The 16,734-nt window shown below is 42.2% G+C and overlaps 1 protein-coding gene across 1 annotated transcript in view; it reads left to right on the top strand.

Annotated features, from left to right (window-relative positions):
* Positions 1-16,734, top strand: part of zfhx3b (zinc finger homeobox 3b) — a 214,270-nt gene that overhangs the window by 45,514 nt on the left and 152,022 nt on the right. Inside the window, exon 4 of the mRNA XM_070960027.1 lies at positions 14,017-14,384. The gene's annotated coding sequence lies outside the window, so the exon portion shown is untranslated. The remainder of the gene's footprint in view (positions 1-14,016; positions 14,385-16,734) is intronic.

Here is a 16,734-nt window from a genome sequence, read left to right as displayed (position 1 = left end):
GAACATGTGCAGTGCAAAGTTGTACTCTAAGAGCTAAAGTGTATGTGTGAGTTTGTTTTAGGAGTGTAGAGGTTTGGGGTGCTTTTTCGTGACCATCATTCCAGCCGAATTAGGAAGTTTGAGCAAAAGACGATGCATGATCTAGACTGCGTGAACCTTTGCCCAAATAACTGGAATGCCATTCAGACATGGCTACTTTTTTTTTTTTTTTACAACAAAATTTGAAATATTGGAGCTGTCACTGAGTTAGCTTTGGGATGTCGTTCATTGCAGGATGTGGTGACTTTTGAATTAGTTTGGATTAGACACTAGAGAAGTATTTTTGTGACTTCCAGATGTTCTGTTATCTATAATTCCCAGCTGTGCTCTGAGAGGTTAAATGAGCTGGAAAGTTTCTGTCCAAGATCTGCTATACTCATCAAACTCAGGGAAATGTAATTAGTGCCTTTTTGAGTTCACATCGCCTAGCAACTCACTCCTAAATAAACAATAAAAAATTGCCTTCCTTTTTCATTTAGCCACACCTCTTATCTGCCAAGCACCTCCTATTGAGTGGCTTTGGCCCTACCCAGTCTCTGGGGCCCCGCAATGTGAAGACAGGGTGAGGAATGTGTGAAGCATCCAAGGAAACATGAACTGCTATTTTCCCACAAGTATGAAAAAACAGAGGCCATGACTGTGGAATCTTTCTGACGCAATCAGCTAGTGGGATGGCTGCTGTACAGTTGGGATTTGGACAGGGGCTCAGGTCAGGGTGTTTTTAAAGCTGTAGTCTTAGGACTTAAAGATCTAAGCCGGGCCTGGGTGGGTTAGAGAGCTGCTGATGAGGGCAAAACCTGGTGAGCAAAACTGGATGGAAAGATAGCAGGAGCTGCTGGATGGTCCCGTGTGGGAGCACTCCATAGTTCCTGCTGCTTCATTTTTAACAGGCATCTGTGGGGCAGCTTATTAATTGTTTGTTGGCCAAACCATCATTAAAAAAAACAGACAGCAGGGTGGCTTTTACAGAGATGTGAGAGGGAGCAGAGAGCTGAAACAGGAGAGAGGATCACTGAAAAGGCCTCAAGAGGCGCGCCTCGAGACCCAGATGATTACCACACTACCGTTGCCTCTGTAATTCTTCATACATTAAGACACACGGTTGAAAGGAATTCCCAAACACAAAAACAGAGCAAACTTCAATGAGTCTCTCTTTCTTTCCTGATCTAATTATCGCTGCCCCCATAATCGCTGTTATATTCATCATAGTGCTCAGTATTTATAGGGTCTGTTTTCATCATAGTAATAATGTCACTCTGGAATTCCCATGCAGAGAGAGAGAGAGCGAGAGCGGGAGAGAGACATACATCACAGAGTGTATAGAGGAAGCAGCTGGAGATAGAGAGGGCTGGTTCTTGGATCCAAGTATCATTTGATGTTCAGGAGGCCACAACAACAGGACTGTATCGCTACGTCCCCGCTAATGCCTCCCTGCTCTTCACTGTGGACTGTCCAAATGAACTAAGTGCTGAGCTCTGCCCTAACCTCTGATCCTTGTCTGGATCCTGTGGCTGGAACTGAGCCTGCCTCACTTTCTTAGGCCCTTTCGAGCTTGAGAAGTGTATACAAATTCATTAATCTTCTTTTCTATCTTTTACATTTGGCTTTTACTGTATCATTACTGTGTTGTTTTTCTTTCTTTCTTTCTTTCTTTCTTTCTTTCTTTCTTTCTTTCTTTCTTTCTTTCTTTCTTTCTTTCTTTCTTTCTTTCTTTCTTTCTTTCTTTCTTTCTTTCTTTTCCACCTTGACACCACACAACTCTTCTACATCCAGCTTGCTCCAGACCACTCTCCTATTCTCTTTCTCTCTCTGTGCCCCTCCAACCCCAACCCACTTCTGTTCGAAGGGAGCCCAATGCCTCCTATTCTCTGCCCCCCCCCCCATGTTGCTCCCAGTATTTGGGTATATATTTAACACCCACATGTGAGGCCTGGTGAAAGTGCCTGGGGAATGGAAAGGAAAACAAGCATGCCCTCTCTCCCGGCCCTTTAGTGCTGGTCTGCTATAAATACCTCCGGGTGGCGCGCCAGTTCCAGCACCAGTGGCATGGGAACCTCTCTCCCTCCTCCGGTCCAGTGCTCGGCCGCTCAAGTCCAGTCTGGGAAGGCTTGAGCCAGCAGGCTGGCCTGAAGGGAGGGTGGGTGCAATGTGGGCGGTTTAAGGAAAAACTATGGAGGGCTTCGTATGGCGGTGGTGGTCTTCCTGTGTGTTTTGTCTGCTTCTCTGAGGAGCATCCCTGTGTCTTCTCCCTTTATCCCTTCCTGTCATCTCCCTTTTCAAAAGACTTCATGTATACTGCATTTATGCTGTTTTGCCTTATGAAGATTGTATGAATATGTGCTTTTCAAACTGTTAAAAAAGAGATCCCCTCTTCTTCACTGCGGTGAAGCGTTTGTTATGTTACTCCCCAAAAAATTGATTTAGACTTTTCAAAGGTTTGTTCTTCACAGTGCTGTCTCCCTGTGTCGATGCACGACAGGCTCAGCTCATATTTTCAGAGTTTGAGGTAATAGTTTTAAACTGACAGACTAAACAGCTCTCTCCCCGGCTGTTCCACTTCTACAGAGTAAATAGTTTTATGTGCGCGCACTCACACACACTCAAACACACACACATAAACTGGGTGACTGACCTAGTCTAATGATTATTTCTTTTTGGTTTGTGGGGGTTCAGGAGAATTTGCAGAGTTGTAAGTTAAAAGATATGAGTGTAGGACCTCTTAAGACACTTTCTTACCCTTTCTGCCTCTCCGTGTTTGAAAATGTAGGTTAGCCATTATAGTTACACCAGATCCTTCTGATGTATGTCTCAGCTACAGGACATGTTTTGGTCGTTTTCTATGCCACTAGTATACATCTTATAGGTTCAGGTATCAATAAATGTCACTATTGATTTTTACCAATACACGGCGCCTGTTAGCTGAGATACTCCACATGAAAGCTTTTTGTTTGGTCATTTAACATACTGAGTCTACAGATTAAATGTCTCTGCTGTTCCTCTCCCCCCTCACACCTCTTAGCATTCTCACTATGTCTCTTTTCCTCTCTCTCTCTTAATACTCTCCTTTCCTCTCTCCCACCCCTACAAGGCTCACTTGTTATTTTTTCGTACAAGGTCCTGTAATTAAGTTTGACATAAGCACAGGGATTAAATATGCGGTTGAGGAGGGAGAGAAAGGAGCTCTGTTACAATCTCAAGGCCAGCTGTAAAATGGAACCAGATTGCGACACTTGGAGTTGGAAAGTTTGGGAAAGGTGCCGAGACTGGAGCTGTGCTCTACCAACAACGGGATCTGAGTCTTTCTCCAGCTTTAGAGCTGCCAGAAGACTACTGAGTCTCCGTCCAAAAAACTAATATTAAAAATCCTTAGGCAGGAGGCTAACACTCAGTCCAATCCAATGATAATTTCTTTTTCAGCTAAAAGGCTGCCATCTCCTCCAGCTAAACATTAACTATTGTCTGTCCAACCAGATGACTGATACCCTTACTCAAGCCAGCATCTCTACTGCCAAAATAATGCTGGAAAGCAAAATACTACCTAGTTAACTGCACAATTACAATTGTTTCCTTTGACAAAAGACAGCTAATATGTCTGCCAGTTGGTGCTTAGTTTTCAAACCCAATAAACGAAAGGTTTTGATCAAAACCAACTGGTGACTTCATAACAGAAGTCAAAAGGGTGCAGGTAAGCAAATTAATCCTACACAAGCGAAAGCAAAACGAGCAATCACGCCCACGACCTTCTGTTGATGATAAGAATGGAAAAGTGATTGTCACTTTAAACTATAATGCAGCAGGAAAAACCATTTCACATGCTATCACTCAATCACTGACACCAAATATAGAAATATAGGCTAAGATCAGCCCCCAGTGCACCGAGCGTGTCGATAGGATTTTCTTCTGTTCTGAACTCTGAGAGGTCTCACATGGAACTTTGCATTCTTAAATAACTCTGGCAAAACGTTTTAATCTTAATGAGTCTGAACAGCAAATCTCTCATCTGCAGCAAAAAGGATTAGGAATGCAGAAAAAAAAAGAGTGCCGTTCCACTTTGATGAATTGTGTTTAGAAAATCCCTGGGCATGAAGTTCCCCCAATGAACAAAGCGTTAGGCGAGAACGGATGCTTTTAAACAACACAACTTATCTGAGAAAAACAGAACATGCATTTAAGCGAAAACACAAAAGCAGAGCTGATTCGACTCCTCTGCAAACGATAAAAGTGACTAACTCTTTTCCTCAATCCACTTAGCTACTTTTGGAATCAAACCTGGAGTAGCTTTGCACAAATTACGTGCATTGTGTTTTCAGTGCTTCATCAGTGGTGTGTTTATTTATTCAGCGTGATGCATTCTTCCATTGTTAAGCATAAATAAATGAATTCATAATTTTTTGCCTCTTGGTAGAAGCACTTGAAATGGGTGATTCAGTGATGAAGAATGGAGTTGATGAACAGAGACAGTAAAGTGCCAAGAGGTGTTGCTTGACAAGAACTCTGCTGCTTCCTGTATGGTTTGCTGGAGGGTTCTCGTCACTTAAAGAAGACCAACTTTTATACCAAGTGTGAAATTGTAGTTAGTTAAGGATGCTATTATGCAGAGGTGTTTATTTGTATTTGATTAATACATTATTGATAATATGTTAATGTAATCCAAATCAAAGCAGTTCAGCATTTACTTGATTAATTATTACTCTGTGGTGTAATTTCCCCAAACAGGCTCTCTGAGTGGTAAGGGTTAGAGCAGTAAGCCTCTGGCTAGTTCAGACTGCTCAAACTACAAAGAGCCTTACTGCACTGGGACCTGCTCCTGGTTCCCCCTTTCCAGCCCCCCACCCACCTCCCCAAATGCCCCCAGGCCTTCAGAAAACTACTCTGGCTGATTTTCGCTGTATTTATTTTACCTTTCTTTCCAAATCAGCGCTCCCCTTTGTTTCCCGTAATGGACGTAAGAAGGAGATACTGCTGATGCAGGCCAGACGTACGATCCATATTAATGAGAAAACACCATCATACCAGATATATATCCTCCTGAAGTAATTGACTATATCACCAGGGTGTGATTTTTTAAATATATATATAATTTTCTTCCTGCCCAGCTCAAGTCTCCGTGTTGCAAAGACATCAGTGTCTTGTATGAGTAGATTAGTGATAAATATTGCCATGCACTTGACCTGTATTGATCCCCTGTAGGGTGTATACCCACTTCACCACGTTGAGCCTAAACATCTGGTCACCAGAGTGCTTCTTTGAATGACAGATAACATCTGAGAAGTCTGCTGCTATCACAGGAAACAATGTTCCTATCTCCCCCTCCCCACCCATCTATCTCTCTTCACTCTCTCCCCCTTGTCCCTCTTTCCCCATGTCCTGCTCATAAGCACATCCCTCTCATTGATTTCCCATTAACCCCTTCTAGACTGAGAGTATCTGCCCACCCAGACACAAAGACACCAATGGATTGATTACCAACATAATGGCATCACTATGGCTGCCCATTCTCATCAGACTGACCAGGCTGGTCCAGCCCAACTCCAACTGTCTGCCGCTGCACTCCACCAACTCTCTCTGGCTTTTTGCTGTATTTTCAGTCCTTCTTCCTTCCGTCCTTCCTTGTTTCCTTGCTCTTTCCATTCTTTAATTACCTTTGCAACTTCTTTTCCTCATCATCCTCTGTATCTTCCTCCTCCTCTCAGTTCCCTTTTAATATTCACCTGGCATTCAGCCTCAGGTCACACGTGTAGAACCACCATGTGAGGCACAGTACTCAATGTTCTGGTTTGCTTTCACAATACCATGATAAAACATGAGCGTGTGTGTGTGTGTGTGTGTGTGTGTGTGTGTGTGTGTGTGTGTGTGTGTGTGTGTGTGTGTGTGTGTGTGTGTGTGTGTGTGTGTGTGTGTGTGTGAGCTTATCAGTGTCATTGAGGGCAACAGTTAGTGATTAATTTAAACAGGAGTCTGTGATGAACTGAGGCTTACGCACTTAGTTGCATCAAAATAGCAGTGCAACTTTAGCTTCAATTACAATGAAAACAGACTAACTTTTAGAAAATACTCGCTGTAGCGGTTACAATGTATGAGAAAATTAAACTTGCCTCTGTGTGTGGGTGGCTGTATTGATGTGTGCATATGTTTAGATTTTTTTTCTTTTGTTGTTGAACAGACTGTGTGTTAAAATATATACTTACATGAAAGGATGCCATCATATCTGTTTCACTATGCATTTCCTCCCTCACTTTGGCAACAGCTTTGGCGGCAGAGATAAAGTAAATGTGTGTTTGTCAGGTTGTGTTTGTGAGCCACAACGGAGGCAAGTTAGAAAAAGCCCTTCATTTAAGCATGGCGTGCCTCCATCAGTCCTAGTCTCTGATGTACAAAGAGCCCAGAGGAAGGAGCTTCACAGCTGTTTGTAAACTATGAGAACAGGAAAGGTCAACAAAGTAATGCAGTGCGTTTTTTGTAACGCATTTTCATCTCTCTCTGTTCCATAGTGAGACAGCAGGGCTGCGCCCTGCCTCAGTAGTACTGGTGCATTTAAATTACTGTTCTTGCCTGGAGAATAATGGTGAAAGCATAACCCCATTGTATTCTTTGATAAACTCTGGAAAATGCACGGTATAAGCTGAGGAAGAGGCGCGGTTTAAGGGCACAATTGCCTTGCAAATCTACCATGGCAAAGTTTTTCTGAGAGAGAAGAGAGAGAGGGGTAAGAAGAAGAAGAAATGTGGAAGGGTTGAGGGAGAAAGAAAAGGGAGAAGGAGATGGAGGATCCAGCATGTGGGTAGAGTAGGGGGGTCTGTGTTGCAGGGACATGTGTTATCTCTGGGTGCAGAGGTCTTTGTTTGCAGGGCAGAGAGGTATAGATTTCCTCTCCATGTCAGCGCCTTTATTTAGGGCTCAGCGCAGAGGGGACAATGGCAAACTAATCCACTACTGAATCAGGATTAATATTCAAGCTGCAAATATTAATTCACAGCCAAAAGGAGGAAATGCAGAATGTGTCAAAATGCTCAAACAAATAGAGAACAAAAAAATCCTGAGATCCTTGACCAAAAATTCCATCCCGAGTCTTTCATATGAGTGCATTATTTTTACTGGGTTCTACAGTCTCGTCTCAGCATTCTGTTTGATTTCTGTATTAATCTTCATAATGATTTTCTATAGAAGAGCGAGAGCTGGGGGAAGCTGAAGAGCTGCATGTTGTTTTTGGCTATTCTCCTCACTAAGCTCTGGATTTAAGATCTGGATTTGAATATTTATGATAGAAAATAATAGAGGTTATAAAAATAAGTCCCTGCAGAGCTGGGCTGTAAGTTATAGGGGTAAGCAATGCCTCCCACATCAAAGAAGCCTGGAGATGTTGGCCAGTAGTCTGATGCCTGCAAAAGCCTATAGCTCTTCAGCCCGGCCCAGCAGAGTGTGTGGTTCTGCTGAACATGTATGATCCAAAAGTGTCACTCACGATCAGTGTGTTCATGAGCACCCAAAATTTAGCAAAATTTAAGTTTTTTTAGTTCAATTTAGTTTCGTCTACCTCAAAACAAGAGAAAACAAATCTGCCATCGGGGTGATATCGTTTGACTTGTTTCAAATAAAGTTTCAGTCGTCTTCAGATTGAAACAAGTGACAGTATTTGTAACTGACAGGTGGATCACTCCTCTAGTTTCAACATAATAGCGCTTGACCCAAGAAAATGTTTTAAACATGCTGGTTTGCATTTGAAACAAGTGACACTTTGACTTCCATTTGAGAGTTGTTGTTTTTTTCATTTTTCATAGAAACCTTAGATGTTAAGATTCAATACCAGACTTATGACAATGATATTTTGGAGAGCTGTGGAAATGAAATGTTCCTCGCTGTTCTCCTCTTGAGCGTCTGACTAGCAGGGCAGAGCGACCTGTCCCAACAGCATGAGGAGTTGTCGTGGGCATTCAGGGGCCGGGCCAGACGGTGCTGCGTGAAAGATAAAATGTTTGATGTTCACTGATCGAATGCTTTTAATTCTGCACTGCTGCCAAATCTGTTTAATGTGATCAGCCACGTCATTTAAAGTGAGGCGTTATATATTTTACGCACCGCTCTCAAGTTGCTGTTTTTGTCCCACACGACCATGAAAAAGATACGAGGTAGAATAAAGTTTTACACTGGATTAGCACTTTAGCATTGTCCAAACAAGCAAGCGTGCACGTCCACAACACACCCCTTTCAGCACGCACACGGACACAAACACACACAAGCACAGTAATCCCACACTAGGGGGTAGAGGCCTGTTGTATGCTAGCCTGAAAAACCATTGTGATGTTCAAAGGGGCTTCACAGAGGCTCTGACCATTGATAAGGTCTAATGTGATGAGGGACTGTAAACTTCATCTTTTATACATGGCAACATAATGTGAAAGGTCAGCTTATCTTAATCCTCAAATCTGCAGCATCCAGGCCTGTGGCCCCATTTCATGAAGTTAAAGAAATAATCTTAGAGTCCATTCTGAAGACGGCCCTTATTATCTTCTCCGCAAGGTCCAATCAGAAGATATCATTAGAGTGTACTATGAATGCACTGTAAGGAATGATTATTTCTCTTTTCTAATCGGCCCCAATCATATCATAGAATCAGCTGGACTGTGTGCCCATGGTGAGAAGCTTTATTATGGCCAGTGATTAATCATCAAGCACTGCCTTATCCCTCTTAGACACACAACACACTGCTGGCCGGGTTCACAGGGGGGAGAATGGAAAACATCACCTTCATCAGCACAGAGCTTACCTGATTTCCCATACTGTTTAGTTCACCATTGGCCTCACGCAGTAAAATGTGTCTCGCCATCTCAAGGTTTTAAGGCTACATCTAGACTCGTCCATTTTTGTTCTGAAAAGCAGAACTTTTGCAACGTTGACACCAAGCGTCCACGCTGCTCCGGCATTTTAAAAGCCTTTAAATGGAGGCTACCAGACACGATGACACAGACATCCACCCTTGGGTCTCGTCAGTCATGACATGTCCTTTCCCTGATTTGTCACTGTTGTGCAGTTGAATTTTGCATTTTATTATGCTAAAACTGCCTCCATGCACAGGAAGCAAACAGCAACACCTGCATGCGCATGCCTAGTGTACGTGAATGGTCATGTGATATGCGTTTTCATACGTGGTAGCCTGGACAGAGACCTTTTTCATTTTAAAACACGGTTTTAAATGAGAACATATTCATGTGGACATGGCCCAAGACCAGTCATTCACTCAGGCTCTATGTAGAGGCTAATGAGTGTTGGGTATCAGTGGTTATAAGGACACACACCATCATTGTTTTTGTGTGCATCTTTAAACGTGCCTTACCATCCTGATTTGGCTTACACTGGGTTTTTGTTTGTTAACTTCCTGATCTGTTTCAGTCTCTTCCCTTCCGTGACTGTCGACAGAAATTTCTTGTCGACTTGAAAAAGAAGTAACAATAAGTCCTTAGATTGCAAACCAGTCGTGGACAGATGACATGCAGTCGTGAAGTGGAAGTCACTGCTGTGTTTTGTGAACTAATGCAGGTCAAATAGGTTATTGTCTCAAGACCAAGTTTGGGCAATTTGTTGTTTTGGAATCCTTTGTTCTCAACTGAAAGTGTGTCAAATGTAGACAGATTGTGAAATATTTATTCCTTGACTGCAGATCATATTAGAGTGTTATTGTTTGTTTCGTTTTGTGTTCCACCCCTAATTTGCCAGTGGTACAGTTTCTCAGGAAGCCTAACAAACACACATCAACTCTAACAAAGGTAGACCCCATCCTGTAGCCTTAATTAGAAGGAAATTGTAAACAGACGTGTGTCTTTCTTTTACGGATTATCCATACTTTATGACTGAATGTTTGAAGTTATGAGGGATTCTGAATCAGCACTGCTCGAGTGGTGCTCTTATAGGACATTGTTGTCTTCAATTATTTTCAGTTATATTCCCGTCTGTAAGAGGCAGGGGATCATTTATTATTTAAAGATGCAATCGTTGCTGTTTATCTGGGATTTTTAAAACCGGGTTATCTTTTCGCGTAGTTTTTTTGATTAAAGGAACAAAGTGTAATAAAGTGCAGTTTCAAACAGATGCTTGTCTCTCTAGTGCGAGAGCTCATCTGCCATTATTGTGATTTAATATGAACGGTGCCAAGCAGCTGCCGAGAGACAAGATCTAACGAGCATCAGGGATGCTTTAGTATGTACATAAAGGGTCTCACACAGACACCAGCTGGTACAGATGGCAGCACACACACACACAAATACACATTCAGTTGCAGACTAACAATCGCACATATCTTTATTCACATGCTGTAGCTAAAGACGGTTGACAGAAAGACTCACAGCTAATTGTTTTTGCAGCTGGATTTAGGAATTTTTCTGGGTATGAGTCCTGATACCATCTTCGCTTAACTTAATTGTTGGCAAACTACAGGAAACCAAACAGTTAAATGCAACTTGAACAATAGTACATGTTGAATTCATACACACAGATGATTGGTATCCAGTCTGTGTCTTTCTGTTTAGGAGGCAGTAAGACGAAACAAATTCTCTGACTGCAGACCCTCATTCAGTCAAAGTGCAGCGCTGCAGTTGTTCAATACATCTTGCTATAACATCCTTTATTTCATTACTCTATAAAATTGTCATGCACAGAGCTTCATCCCCCAAGTGCACCCTAAGAATAGAACATTTTTCCAGGTTTGAACAGCAGTTGTAGTTCCAGTCCAACTACTACATCTCACTGTTCTTACACATATTGTTTTTTTTAAACCCCAAAGCCCCACAACTCTTGTTGTGTCCCTCTTATGGCCACTAGTATCCTCTCGCCCCACCATCACTCTTGTTACTTCCAATACTTAACTTTACACTGAAGCCTTTGCCCCTGAGATCCCAGTGTTGGGAGATTAGTCCAGCCTCAACTGAAGTAGACAAACTGCAATCAATACCTGATATAAGCAGTCCGCCAGGGTCAGGCGACCTTGCTGTATGGCACCCACGGCAGCTCCAGTAAAGTCCTTATAAATTCTGGGTGACTGACCCCTGACGACCTGGGCAGATAAGGTCAGTCTGGCCAGAATGACCTAGAGCCAAGAGGCCAGTGTCCAGTCAGTCTGGCTGTCCTATAATGAAGTGGTCAGTATTGCCTTTCTGTCACTCAGCAATTACTGGGAGAGATATGGAGCCATGGATAGGTGCTGAATGCACAAGGAGGCAGTGGCCACAGAATTACATTCACAAGGCAAAGGACCGGTAAAGTGACATGTAAACTACTCTAATATGGACTGGTAATGACTGGGAGCAAGATGGATTGAAAGGAGTCTGACAACTTCAGTGGGACTGCATTACATCTGTGCATGCAGCCACAGGAAACACTACTGTAAAGCTTATGGTCGATCTGTGCTTTTAAAGATCTGATGATTGACTCGCCTCAAGAATAAATTATGAACACACCAGTCATGCAGTATAAACACGATTCTGTGTCTCCTTTAGTGGAAGCAGCATTCTTTACGTTATCCTTAAAACTATACTTTTTATATCTTTAAATGATTTCATTATTTTATTCGTAGATTCATTTACATATACTGTAAAAGGAATGAAATGAACATCAATTGTCACTAAAGACCTGAATGTACTAGGGATGATCCTACATAATCAGCCCAGACGGAGTCATTGAAGCATGAACTGATATCGCAGTGTTGGTGTTCCTACAGCATCATAATTAATGTTGCTCCAGGACCGTTGCTGCAACTGACCAATCATGCTTTTGTGATGTCATAGCTTTGCAGCTCTTTAAGTAAAATGTTAACCTAGTAAAAGTTGGTCTTTTTAACACATGCTTAATATTGTGAAAGGGCCTATTTTAACCCACACCGTGATCTTTTTTAAAACTATGTCGTTTGGTTGCCTAAACCTAACCTGTGTCAGAAAACTGAAAATAACAAAAAAGAAAATGAAATTCATAAGTGAACTAAAAGCATCAGTAATAAGTCAACAGTATAACAGTAAGGTCCACACAGGACACAAAACCCAGTCTCCCAGGTGAAAGTCCTGTGTTTGACCCATGACCTCCTCCTTACGTGGATGCTTTTTGCTCATTTGAAATGATGTACCTGGAGTGACATTAATTATGATGTAGGAACAACACCAACAGGGCCATGTGAGATAAAGCTTAACAGAAGGTGTCCCTGAAGTATTAGTGACACAGGTGTATCTTGCAGAATGAGAAGTGGCCAGATTAAAAGACAGACTGACATGCAGACAGAGGTCATGCTGCTTGCACAAATAGAGGCCTGCTTATGTCACAGTGTTGCTCCCATGGCTTGTTGTGCTCCCGGACACAGGTCAGGGGCTAGGAAATCCCCAAGCCATCCAGCTGCTGCCATCAGAGACTCTCTGCATTCTTCCATCTGCTAACTATTTAGTTGTCAGTGATTTGGTTAAGTGGAATTGACTTTTATCTGCGGTGTGCTGTGGGGCTGCCACTGGCAATTCAGAATCCCCCTTCCTCAGCTCCTGTCTTAGCCTGGTGTCACATCCAGCACATTGCTATTGGCAGCTGAGCCAGGCCTAATCAATAGCCCAGGTCAGGGATGGCCCGCGGCTCTGCTGTGGGTGGGCTATTGATCCGACACACACACACACTCCCACAGGTCGCTCTGACAAACCAGGAAGTCATGGCCTCGGACGGAGCGAGGAAGAGAGACGACAAATTAACAGCGCTGCTTTCTGCCCGCTGTGGCTGCTGACGAAACACTGTCAAAAAATAATTTATTCATTGATTGGAAAGTGTACTCTTTATTTGAGATGGCTTAAAAGGATCATTATTCAAATTGATATTTCAAACAGAAGTGATGTGATTCTGAAAAGCTGAGCGCACATTTAAATCAGGACCAAGAGGAACTGATAAAACCATTCGGATAGAAGCCCATCATAGCCATACAAGACCTCTGCCCCTGTCTCTGTCTGTCTGTCTGTCTGTCTGTCTGTCTGTCTGTCTGTCTGTCTGTCTGTCTGTCTGTCTGTCTGTCTGTCTGTCTGTCGTCCTCCTCTTCTTCTTACCTATCTTTCTCTCTCTTTGCTGCATGGATCATCTGCTGACACTCTTTCAGACCTGTGGCCAATGAGCAGGAGTCTAGTTATTTTTGTTGCAGTTTTAAACGCTGCTCCCTGAGCTCCTTATCGGCACCACAATAAGAACTCTTGGGAACAATTAAACATGGGCTTTAACTCAAGTCTAACCACAGAGGTAAAAATAATCACACAAGGTTTCCAAATGGAAGTGGCTTCAAAAGAGCTATTCAGTTATCACAAACCGTCTGCCTCTCCCGCCTGTATTCCCTAACTAAATCTGTCGCTGTGGAACTATTGGAACATATGACAAGCATATTTACCCAGCTTCACAAACCAGGCCCATGTGGAATTCAAAGTCTTTTTTAACATGTATTTTTCCCCCCTCATCGCTGGAATTGACAGTCGAATAAATATGTATTGTCTATGAGACTTTGTTGTCATATACGGGAGATCCTCCGCAGAACAGGCAATTATATATGCCATCACAGGAATATGTCTTGTTCTGGTTACAGGGAAATTAAGTTTCTCCGGAAATCTTTTTTCATTTCTCATTTTAAAAGTCTTCATTGGTATGAGAGGAGAAATTACTCACAGCAGTTCATTTACGATTAATGTAATCTTGATATCATAAGAGGCTTTCTTGCCGTAGTGGTTATACAAATAATTATAGATTAATTTTGTTGGCTCTAAAAACAGCTGGTTAATTTTGAAGTCTTGATGGTATCATGCTGCTCTGGTTTGCTTCTCCTGAAAGACATTTATTCTATGCTCAGATTGCAGGCATGAGGTACAGAACTCTTTGTTTGCTCCGACAGGACTGCGATGGAACTCTTTCTTTGCTGTCATGATTTCCAGCTGTGTTCAAAACAAGCTTCTGACTGTGTTTTTCTTTCTGTGTTTCTTGTTCCAGGTGATGATGGAGTCATCCTGATTTGTTCTTTTTGTGACCCGGGAGTCCCTAAATCCCAAACCATATAGCTTTGGAAAACCCTGGAAATACCTGGAATTCTAGGAGTACGTCACCAAAACTTCTTAAGGTGCCCAGGCACCGGATCAATAGCTTTACATTCTCCTTTATTATTTTATTTTTGTCTGTATACAAAAACGAAAGTCTGAACGTTAGCAATAGCCGCTGGCCATCCACCATTGCTTCAACAAACCTGCTGTGACCAAGAGGGCGTGACCTTTCTGCCTGCTGACTTCAAACAGACACTTGAAAAGAAAACGTAGTCAGAGAGGCTTCCGCGTGGTGGCAACACAGACCAAAAACCCCATCAGGTAAGGCTGTGAAGTCCCCCATGCTCCTGCTGTCCAAGCCCTAAGCCCTTTAACTTCTTCAGTGCTTTGAAGCTAACTTGTCCCCAGTCTGTGTCCCCCACACAGTTAGCCCACCTTCAGAGTTTGTGTAAAGGAAAGGCTGGCTGATAAATGCCCCGCTTTCATGCTCTGCTCACCTGTTTGTTCCTCTCGGATTAGAGGCTCTGAATATGTTGAAGTTGTTTGGTTGATAGACACTCGCCCTGGGTTCTTCACAGGCTGCTTGCAGACTTGGCCAATGACCAGCCAGAGCTTGAGCATGTGTGCTAGAAACGTGACATGACTTGGCATGCGTGACCAGGTGGATCACATACATGAACTTATTCTCATTAGCTAGAATGTCACACGGTGTGGACACACGTACTGCACATACACATAAACCTTCAGACCAACATATATAAACATGTGACAAATACTCATGTTCTCACAGGGATATGAAATGAGATTTATTTATGGTTTCAGTGACAGATCTACAGTATACACTATACTGTACAATTTCTATAACAGTTATCAGTAATGCTGTCAGTAATGGGATGTGTGAATGTTCCCAGACGTGGTTGTTTTTTAGTCTACTTGGGGGACAAAAGTGACTATCGAGCTGATAAAATGTCACCGCTGTTTGTGTGTGTGTTTACAGACGGATGTATGTTGTGTCTGGTGGTTATAAGAATAGATACAGAGCATGTGTTTGAATGCTGTATCGGAAATGTGCAAAAATGGCACATTTTGGATGCATACATGCAGTTTAGGATTTCATAGCACATGTTGCAAAATTTCCATTCAGAGTGACTTTGAAATTGATTTCTCTCAGTGTCACTCCTCCAGTTTTATTAGGGTCTGCTCTCCTAGTTGTTTTGCAGAAGACTGACAACATGTTTTCACTCAGTGATTAAGACTTGATCCCAGGTTATCTGGACTATATTAAATTATTCTGCTTGATAAGGGAATCTGTATGATTTTATTTTTTCTCAGGCAGGGACTTGGATTCAAATAGCACCTGATGTAAGGATACTGAAATTATGGTTTGTACCAGCGTGGCAAAGCATTTTTCCTCCATCAGATAAAAGGTAAAATGGCTAACTTAAGCTCCTCGGCTACAGAAAAATGCTGTTACTGTTTGCTCTGAAAATAGGCCTAATTAAAAAATAAAAGTGTGTATTCAATTACGTGCATATACTATAAAATAATGACCGTGACAGCAGCAGGACACCCTGAATGAGATGAATTATGTTGTTAAGCATCTAAAGAGCTTTGTTTGAAAAGTTCAAAGTAATTTTACAAAATTTGGGTCAGTGAAATTTAGTACCCAGCAGCTTGTTGTTTTGAAAATGAGAATGAGAGAAGAGAAAATAAATACACAGCCATTCTCTTTCTCCTGCATCTTTAAAGATTATTTTTAGTGCGGGGAAAAATAAAACACTTGAAAGAGCAAAAACAATATTTATTGTTGTGGAGCTAATTAAGGACGTGATCTGAAATGTATTTTCTATAAAGTCTGATTTAGGACCCAAAGGGTCAGCTGCCTCACAATAGGACAACAGTAATACAGCAGGAGTCAGGAGTGGAGAGGGCTCCTGTCTGGAGGAAAGCAGCTCCCCTCCCTGGCCTGTGTGCTGATGGAGCTGCATTCCTTGCCCAGGGCTCCAACACTAGACCTTATTTTTCATGTGGGCTGCACACTGTTCTGCTGCAGTCGGGGTTGCTCCCTTTGTGCCAGCCCTCCCCCTTTTAGAGAAAAAGACATGCATGATTTCATACATGAAAGATATATGTAATTGGACAGCGGGGCCTATGCAATGCATTTACAATTCTAAACAGAATACGTTAAAAACCAGTTTCCTCTGTCTCGCCCCCTTTTCTTCCTGAGGAAATGTATTTGCACATATTCAAAAACATAAGATCAAAAAATAGACAAAACACAGGTTATCAGTCTTGTTACATGCTTTATATCTCACATGAATGTTCAAAATGCACGAGCACTGCCTGTATATCTCACAATGCCACTTTATCTGTGTGTGGCTCAGGCAGCTGTGCTGTATCTTACAGAGAAATACAGTCGATTCTGGCATGGACTGCAATATATACTTATGAACGCAGGGTAAATCTCAAACTACCATCACAATCAGTGTCTTGTTCTTTTGGCTGGAGTTAGGAGTAAATATCAAGTTCACTATCTTCCTCATGTCCACATGTGATGGTTTAGTTTGCAATTAAAAGTCTAATCCTTGTCTCTACTTGTCATGTACCTCCTTAGAGTCCATAAGTCTGGTTAAATTCAATACAGAATGAAATAGATATAAAAAATAGTTGA

This window comes from Chaetodon trifascialis, chromosome 1, assembly GCF_039877785.1.
Source record: "Chaetodon trifascialis isolate fChaTrf1 chromosome 1, fChaTrf1.hap1, whole genome shotgun sequence".
NCBI classification, from domain to species: Eukaryota; Metazoa; Chordata; class Actinopteri; order Chaetodontiformes; family Chaetodontidae; genus Chaetodon; species Chaetodon trifascialis.
The sequence above is the reverse complement of the archived record's forward strand: the minus strand, read 5'-3'. Positions and strand labels throughout refer to the sequence as shown.